Below are 9,568 nucleotides of genomic sequence, written 5' to 3'. Positions count from 1 at the left end.
GTCCATACATGTTGAAAAGAAACCAATATTCTTCACCTCCCTCCAAAAATTATAAGCCTACCTCTTGAAATGTGAACACGGCTAGTGGCAACTCGACTTTTTAGGGTTTCATTTACTCCCAAAAATCCTCGCAAGATAATGGTGACAATTTAGAATTTTAGGAACAACTGAGAAAATGTTCTCTTACTACATACTATTTACTCCTAAACATTTATTTAGGTTGTCAAAAAGTTGACGGTAATTGTTGCCTTGCTATATGTTCAAGCGTGAAGAAACAAACAAGAAAATGAATTAATAAGGCTTAATAAAAGAATTCACACAGTATCGCTCTTCACGGTTCCCAAGATTTTGATTAACTTGGTGATTCGACGTTTACAGTTAAAGTGTAGTCTTTGAAATCCGCAAAGGGGACAATGACAAGATGAGTAAAGATCTTGTGAGATGACAACCACAGATCACAAGTCACAGATTAACAGAACGCAATGACAACAATTGACAAGTGTAGTGTGATGTGATGTATTGTGATCGGGTGTGCGTAAACAATTAAATTGTTGAGCGGTTAATAATTCAATTTAATAAGATTTGAATTTTACGCTAAGACTGCAAATTTACTGAACTTTATAATTTAACATTGTGCGCTATTCTTACCTTTGCTCATGGTGCCGTGACGGACTAAAACCTACGCTTGTCTGGTAAGTGTCCGAATAAAAAAAATCCTTCGATTAAAATTTAAATATTTTGCTAAGTATATTCTGTCTCAAGTAGAAACGTATAATTTGTCCGGTGTGCTTTCATATTTCGTAAAGCTTATATCTCGTTTTGTTATTATCTTCTTTGCGTTTTTATTACTTGAAACTTGTGCTTGCAAAAAAAAAATAGACTGCAAAATCTCATATAAAAACTTTTTAAAAGGGATATTGTATTATCCATGCGAAAATTCCGAATTTGTGTATTCATAAGTGTATTAAAATTATAATAGTTATACTTTTGTATGAATATAAAATATTACTGCACATACAAGTGTATATTTATTGTTGCATAATGCTAAGAGACTAAATAAATAATAACTATTAGTCACCAGTGTGGTGTCTTAAAATGGTTTGTTTTACCAATACGCTAACAAAGCATTAGTTCATTGAAAATCTTAAATTTCTCTTAAAATCTAACTGCCATAGAATTAAAAAAAAAATTAAAATTTTAAAATTATTATAGGATTGTTGACAATTTGATTAAAGCTGACAGAAAACATTTTATAAACAATTATTGCTAATATAACTTGTTTACTTGGAAAACTATAGCTATTAAAAAAAAAACTAGGATGTCACTGTAATCTAGAATGTTGCTGTATGTTGCTCAATATATTATGAGTTAATATGCTTAATAGTATGATAATATAGTAATAATATAAAATAATACTTAAAAGAACACTGAAACTAGAAGGTGACGATATTTATAAAATTTTCAGTCAGTGAGATAAGTAGTCCTGTAAAATGCTCATAACTTCAGAATAATAACAAAAAGATTTACCCTTAGTAGTCTTAATTGTCTATATGAAATTTGTTCAAGGATATCATATATGTTTGCATAATTTCATTCTAAATAGAAATTATTTATTGACCATAAAATACACAAGTACAATATAAAGGTACAGATAAAATACAGCCTGTAAATAAAAATTGGAGACAAGAGTTTTGATTTGATAGTAATTTAATAATGCTATCTTGACCTTCAAATAAACAATAACGAGGATAGTGGCACCCATATCATGGTAAGTGTTCCACTGAAGTCCCCCACTGAGTTTCTAGTCAGATTTTCTCAGTGGGTTGTGTTTGAGATCCGGTAAGATTCTGCGAAGCACTGCTCTTGCTAGGGCCAGTGTTAGCAACATACCCAGTTTGAGCCCCGTGAGCTTACCTACATATTAGAGTGAAGCTGAAATAGCCTCTCAAGGTTATCAGCATAGGTAGGATAAAAAGAAAGTGAAGTTGCTCTGCCTTTCTGTGCCAAAACAATTTATGGCATTCAAACTACGAATTTTCAACACAAAATACTGAATGTCTTTGACAGAGACAATGGCTGATGCAAATCTGGACCTCATAATCCAATAATATATGACAAAAATAGAGATGATCGAGAATTAACATTAAAATTCCAGTGGAGATATTTACTAAACAATATTTATTATCTTAATGAAACAGATTAGACTAAACATGTTTAGCTCAATGATCAACATAAAAGGTTAAGAACACAAGATAAAATAGGGATTAAATAAACACATAAATATCTGGGTGAATCATAACATAATGATGCAAGAGGGCTATCTGCAAAATCAAATCTTAAACAATATTAATTAGCATAATAAGTATAATTATGTAAATAATTTTTATGGTAGGACCTCTTGTGAGTCCGGGCGGGTGGGTACCACCACCCTGCCTATTTCTGCCGTGAAGCAGTAATACGTTTCGGTGTGAGGGGTGGGGCAGCCGTTGTAACTATACTTGAGACCTTAGAGCTTATATCTCAAGGTGGGTGGCGCATTTACGTTGTGGATGTCTATGGGCTCCAGTAACCACTTAACACCAGGTGGGCTGTGACTTCGACCACCCATCTAAGTAATAAAAAAAAAAAAAACAATTCAAGTACTGGTCATGCATTTCTTAAACACGCAATGTATTAGAAAGGTAATTGCCGGGGCTCCTCCGCGTCGCACAAGTCCGTTGACCTCGTGCGTCAGTTGGTTTTAAATTGGGAAATTAGGTGGTGTTGCCGGTTCCGTGAAGGTTCACAAACCTACCTATATGTGTTTGCTCAACATAAAGAGGAATAGCAATACTATAAAATAACTTCTAAATAGTATTCTTCTCGTGGTACCTCTTACTATCCGTAACATGTTAGGTAAAGTTATTGCGTTGGCAATTTCAGTTCATTCTCCGAAGTTTCTGACCCACTTCTTATTTCGCCCTATTGTTTAATTTTACCCTTTAATTACGAAACAATACTATTACACTATAATATAATACTACAGACGAATGGTGGGGATATCGGATTACAATACGAACCTAAAATTGAACTTGTGTACAATTGCGTTAAGGCACAAAATACCGCGCCACTGCCGCAGTCCGGGCGTGGGATTCAAGATACATTCAGAAACAAAGCAAGCGGCAATTGTAAGTTTCATTGGTTTTAATCATGATCATTGCGTTAGAGGTTTACTTAATGTATTCCTTCAATTGCAACTTGATTAAATTAACTGAACTTCCAGACGCGTGCAATTAAGACTGTAGCTATTTCCGTTGAACGTATGCTAAGGTTGTGGCGTGTTTTAAAAATCATAAAAAAAATTAGCTTTAACTTTAAATAAGGGTGTATTGTTCAATAATAAAACCGATCTGGACGTATGGAATCCAACTGTGGTCGACAGCCAGCAAATCCAACATTATGTGCCTCCAGAGAGCTCAAAACAGTATCCTGAGGGTACTCTCGTCGGCGCCTTGGTATACTCGAAATTCGGGAATCCACGAGTATCTCGAAAGCCCAACCATCTTGGATGAAGTTAAACGATACTCAGCCAACTATAAGAACCGCTTGACATCTCACCCAAACCCGTTGTCCAGCTTACTATTGCAGCCAAACCCGATTAGAAGACTCAAGAGAGCCGACGTGGTACCCTACTAAGGCGAGACGGAGCTCTGCCCCTCCAAACCATAACCTCTCGCAACTCACCTGATTATAGTCTTGGCGACTGATCGCAGGTGTTAAAGTAGAAAAAAAAAGCTTCAAATAGCAAAACTGTATGTGGTGACGCTTGCGAACACTGTTAAAAACTGTTGAATTCATATTCATGGTAAAAAACATTCGATAAGTATTTTAGAAATTAGACGGTAGTTGGCTCCGTGCATCCTGGCGACTAGGTGACCACGAAAACTATCGACTGTGGCCTTTAAAACAAATGACGTCACATTTTATTGTTATGAAATGTTTCTAAACATCATGAATGGATTACTTACCGAAAGACAAAATCTTCACCCTGCCGTCTTACTTACTTGACATTTGGAATATTGACAGTTTTTTTTTTTCCTACCTATGCTGATAGCCTTGAGAGGCTATATCAACGTCGCCTTAACTAGTAGATGAGCTCACGGGGCTCAAACCTGACGACGCAGAATCTACCACCGGATCGGAAACGCGACCCACTGAGAAGATCCAGCGAGAAACTCAGTGGGCTAAATACGACGCCGTCGCACAATCGATCCTATTGTGGAATGTTTTAAGACCTTAACATACAGCGAAAAACAAAAATGACACCAACAAAAATACGTTTTAACATTTTATCATGTAACTTCGACTCTGGAATAATCGCCACTGCACACGATTTTTCAAGGGCGCTATGACGTGTCCTTCTTCAAACGAGTCTTGGAAAGCAAGAGCAGTGCTTCGCAGAATCTACCACCGGATCGGAAACGCGACCCACTGAGAAGATCCGGCGAGAAACTCAGTGGGCTGTGTCTGTGGGAATTGACAGAAGGTCTTGTTTGGTATCTAATGACGGTTCCCTTCTATACCTATTGTCTTGGTTTGATCGTCACTGTTACTTTGTCGCGCACCTGTCCGGGTCCACGTATGATAGCGTGTCGCACGCGAGAACTCACTATTACCCAGTCTGTTGACAAATCACGAAGTTTGCATCAATATAATTTATATAGTTCTGTGCTTTTTATTATTATTTAAAAGTGTTTAATAAAAAGAAATATTGTAGGTAGGCGCTCAACAATAAAAGAGAGCTTCAATGAAATATCACAAACATCCATACTATACTTAAAGTTATGAATAAATGCGAAAGTTTGTTTGTTACGCCTACACGTCTTACCTTATCTAGAAAAATAACTGTTCCCGAGGCTATATTTCTTTTTCTTTTATTTGCAACGAGCGATGCCTCGTTTAAAAGGTACCAAGTAAACAATAAATATTGAAGATATAATAACGACAAACCGTTCACTTGCAGGCAGGCTCGGTCAGAAAATATTTCTTACTTACATCGGTTTTTACGGTTTCATCGCGCGGGACAAAGGGGGAAGGACATTCCATTAGAGACGGACGGTCAGGAGCTATGGAACCTTCTATGTATAATTTTAGGTGACTGTTGGTATCTTGCGTACTATGTCATTGATAACCTATATCTATACCAATATATAAAACTACAGTGGTTTTTACGGATTTTCCGTTATATCTACTGAACCGTGCGTCCGATTGACTTGAAACTTGGTATACATATAGAAAATACATGTACTTACTGGATAGGCTAATATTTATATGAGTGTTGGACTCCCTACACCAGTTGCGGGGGCGTTAATGATGAGAATATTTGTGGGGGTGATTTTAAATGCCCAGCGAAGCGGACGGGTACAGCTAGTATGTATATAGAATTAAAAAATCATCGACAGTATAAAACATAGTAGTAAACTAGTTTAAAGTTACTAACCTACCCAGATTCACGACATCCTGCCGCACTGCAGTAATGCGTTCCAGTTTTAAGAGTGGGATGGTCGTCACCCTACAGAATTGAGATTTAGACCTCATGCTTCATGCCCTTAAGACCACTTGGCTAAGAGTTTGTTTACTCAACTAACAAATAAATGTTTTTTTTTTAAATAACCTATGTTCAGAGTTATAGCGTGCGCATTCGACGCAAAATAACAGTTCAATTATTTATCCATTGACCCGTTTTAATGCATTCTTCGGTTCGTGCACATTTGGACGCACACTCATTTAGAATCTTAATTAAAAAATCATACCCGTAATATATCACGGCTACCAATTCCGTAGACGTTGCCCGCCATCGTGTATTAGTTTGTGGCGGGAAATCGCGCAGGCGTACCGCGTTTCGATTTTTTTTTTCTTTTTTTAAACTGTGAAATCGTATTTTTTGAATTTTTTAATTCCTTAATCTATATTTGTCATTGTGTTTGTGAATATAGAAATAGCGCAGCGGATCTAATTTTAAACATATGTTCTATTATAAGTACCTACTTATATAATGTATTTTTTTTGTAATTCAATGATAAAGTGGATACCAAAATAAAACTTTCACCGAAGTACAAATTAAAACTCTATTTAACACTTAGGAAATACATAAGGAACTTTACAATTCGCAATTCACTTCTTCCGCTTCGCTTCAGGTGATCCGTTCGATGTTTCCCTTCGAGTAGAACCGATTATTAACTCCACCGGTAAAATAAATAGGTAGAGATGATGCATTTGAATCAATTTATAACTAAAAAAAAGGCTACCTTTTTTCGATCGTGACTTAAATTCTCTGGATCATCATTCGGCGTGAAGAACTGTGTGGTGGTAGATAGAGAGTTGAGTCCATTAAACATATACCTTTCGTTGCCGACCGTAAGAAGCCCATGCCGAGAGAACACTGAAGAGTTCAGCAATGGTGCGTGTACACATTTTACTGGTGGTAGGACCTCTTGTGAGTCCGCACAGGTAGGTACCACCACCCTGCTTATTTCTTCCGTGAAGCAGTAATGCGTTTCGGTTTGAAGGCAGGGGAAGCCGTTGTAACTATATTGAGACCTTAGAACTCATATCTCAAGGTGGGTGGCGGCATTTACGTTGTAGATGTCTATGGGCCTCGGTGACCACTTAACACCAGGTGGGCCGTGAGCTCGTCCACCCATCTAAGCATTAAAAAAATACTTGAGATATGTCTGTTTGCGAAAGGTCTCGACCCTTAAATACGTAAGAACATAACCACCTCACGACTTTACCTGTGTGCTGTCGCCGTCGCTAATAAAGTTTATACTAAAACGTGCACACGCTAGTTTTGAAGGCGTTGATTGGGGTCAGAACACTTTTGCGGTTATATCTAGAACAAGTTATTCTATGTCTCTTTTTAAAAAGGTTTATTACTACTACTAAAGCATTTGATGTCTTGGTTGCGAAAAAAAGTCTAATACGCCTAGTTTGAATCTCCCTTGCAATGGGCTAAGAATTATAGTAAACTCAATTCTGATTTCTTCTTCTTTTTCTCCACCTTATCCCACTAGATCGGGTCGGTACAGCTAATTTTTCTCTTCCATTCTCTTCTATCAGCCGTCATCTCAACACTCACTCCTCTCTCTCATATCGTCATTCACACGCTCCATCCATGTCTTCTTCAGTCGACCTCTTCCCCCTCTATCTTGTAGTACCATTTCCATACGTCTCCTAGTCACATGTATCTTCTCTCTACGCATCACATGTCCACACCACGCTAACCGTCCGCTCTTTAATTTGCAGATTACCGGGGCTACTTTCACACTTCCTCTAATATACCCAATTCTGATTTAAGGCAGGAAATATGTACATTTATGTTTAGAAAAAGAACGTTGTATACGTCTATGTAAAATTCTTATTACGCTATTCTCGTTCAAAAATGGCGATACACTGCCAACATCTTCCAATGTTGGGCCAATTGCAACGATTTCGTTGGCTTGTGCACTAAGTAAAGTTTTATCTGTGTCGCGTTCTTTGCCAAAACAGTCTTCGAATAAGGTTTTTTTTTCAAGTTAAAGCTTCTGTAGCTAAGGTTTTAATGTTGTTTTAGTTCTTATTTCAAATTACGTGCGCACACACATTAATATAATAATTCGAGGAGATTACTATATAACTATACTGAGACCTTAGAACTTATATCTCAAGGTGGGCGGCGGCGTTTATTGTGCAGATGTATATGGGCGCCAGTAACCACTTAACACCAAGTGGTCTGTGAGCTCGTCGCCCCTAAAGCAATAAAAAAGAAAGATTCAAAATGCTATTTGGTTTAAGCACCGTTTCCTTTAATACGTAATGTTTATCTTTGTAATTAAAGTATCTTTACGATAAATGTATGTACTCTGTGCACAATATCCTGTTTCGTCTGTTCGGACTTTTTGGGTGGGTAAACGAGGAGTGAAGTTGTGTGCTTTGTCTTATTTTGTCTATTTAGTGTTTCTTCAGGTTTAAATGTGTAATAACGGTGATTTATTAACTGTTTAGTATCTGTGGAAGTGCACAAATGTGGGAAAATGAAACCAAGCCGCTGAACGTAACTTCTCGGGATCCTCCAAAAAGTCCACTGAAAAAGTCTCAGTAAATGACCAACATTTTACTGAGATTATATTTCATCCCATATCATCTCATCTCATCAACTTCATATAAAAAACGTTTTCATTAAAATTAAAAAAGACTTGACTTAAAGGCCTTAGTTACCAGGTCAGAAAATCCCTTAAATTAAAATCGTCGGTCCGAAGCCAGGGCCGGTTGCTAGTCGAATATAATCTGATATACATAAATATGTAGTTCCATCCAGTCTTGAACCGATGTGTTTACGGAACCCAAACATGTTAACACAAGCGCTATTCCTAACGTTTAATTCGCATTACGAATGTATCAAAGCAAGCAGACACAAAAAGAAGATCACATAAAGAGGTCAACGCACCCATGCCTATTGCGATTTGGCTTTCGTCCAGATTGCACCGAATAGTTGGCGGTACTGGACGCGACTCTAGTCACAGATAATAATAAACACACGCATGACAGTTGACATTTACGTTATCTTGAAAGATATTAGAGGAATTTGTGTGATGGTTCCCTTTGTAGTTTATATTTGTGAAATTCAAGAGAAATATTGATCCCGCGAAGCAAGGATAAATAATACAGACCTTCTCTGAAAAGAAAACGCGTGACAGCTATTTGAATAACGTACCTGTAAATTTCAAAAATAACCTTTAGATTACAAACGTATAAGTGATTTTTGCTATGGCAATGAATTGCGCACGGACTATGACTAGAATGGTCACAATTACTCAAAATACACACTGAAGGATTATAATGAAATTTCACAGAGTTGATTCATTAAAATAAGCATTTCCACCTAAAATATACATTGGTTAAAGTACACAACAATATTAATATAAAATTAATAAAAGTACACACAATGTTTTGACAGTTGGTGTTATTACCCGAATAAATTATCTGTGCCTCTTGACTTTTGTCAACTTTTTTTCATTTTTTTAATTATTATTCTTAAAAAACGTACAGGCCTTGATGATATTACAGTTTTCGTATTGATTTGATTTCGATCATTGAGAACACTGATAATTAATAATCCTACCTCGCAACCACCATCAAATGTGATCTGCAATTTTCAACTTTATTTTAAGGGCGTTGAGTACGGGGTAAAAGTATTTACCAGTCGCGATTAGATCTAGAACCTTCGGGACGATCAAGTTCGTAATTCAAGCTATCGTCTTTCTCCGTACGCTGTTCCTTCCTTGTTCAATTTTAATCCTTTTCATAGTAGACGTTCCAATCTTTTCCGCATCCATGGTTTTTGTTTCTTATCAAGAACTCACAATTATCCTCCGCATTACAATGTTCAGCCCATTTTTATTGTTATTATAGAGTTGCTGATGTGGCCGCATGTCTAACCGGAGCCATGGAGTCAAATATTAAAGACTCTTAATTCTAAAGACTATTAAGACTTTTTAATGGTGGTAAGAGCTCTTGTGAGTCCGCACGGGTAGGTACCACCACCCGCCTA

At 37.0% G+C, this 9,568-nt stretch overlaps 1 long non-coding RNA gene across 1 annotated transcript in view; it reads right to left on the bottom strand.

The window, feature by feature from the left end:
• The window catches only part of LOC134200481 (uncharacterized), a 330,115-nt gene that overhangs the window by 259,842 nt on the left and 60,705 nt on the right, over positions 1–9,568 (bottom strand). The gene's annotated exons all lie outside the window — the stretch shown is intronic.

Source organism: Bombyx mori, chromosome 2 (genome assembly GCF_030269925.1).
Source record: "Bombyx mori chromosome 2, ASM3026992v2".
In the NCBI taxonomy this organism is placed as follows: domain Eukaryota; kingdom Metazoa; phylum Arthropoda; class Insecta; order Lepidoptera; family Bombycidae; genus Bombyx; species Bombyx mori.
The sequence above is the reverse complement of the archived record's forward strand: the minus strand, read 5'-3'. Positions and strand labels throughout refer to the sequence as shown.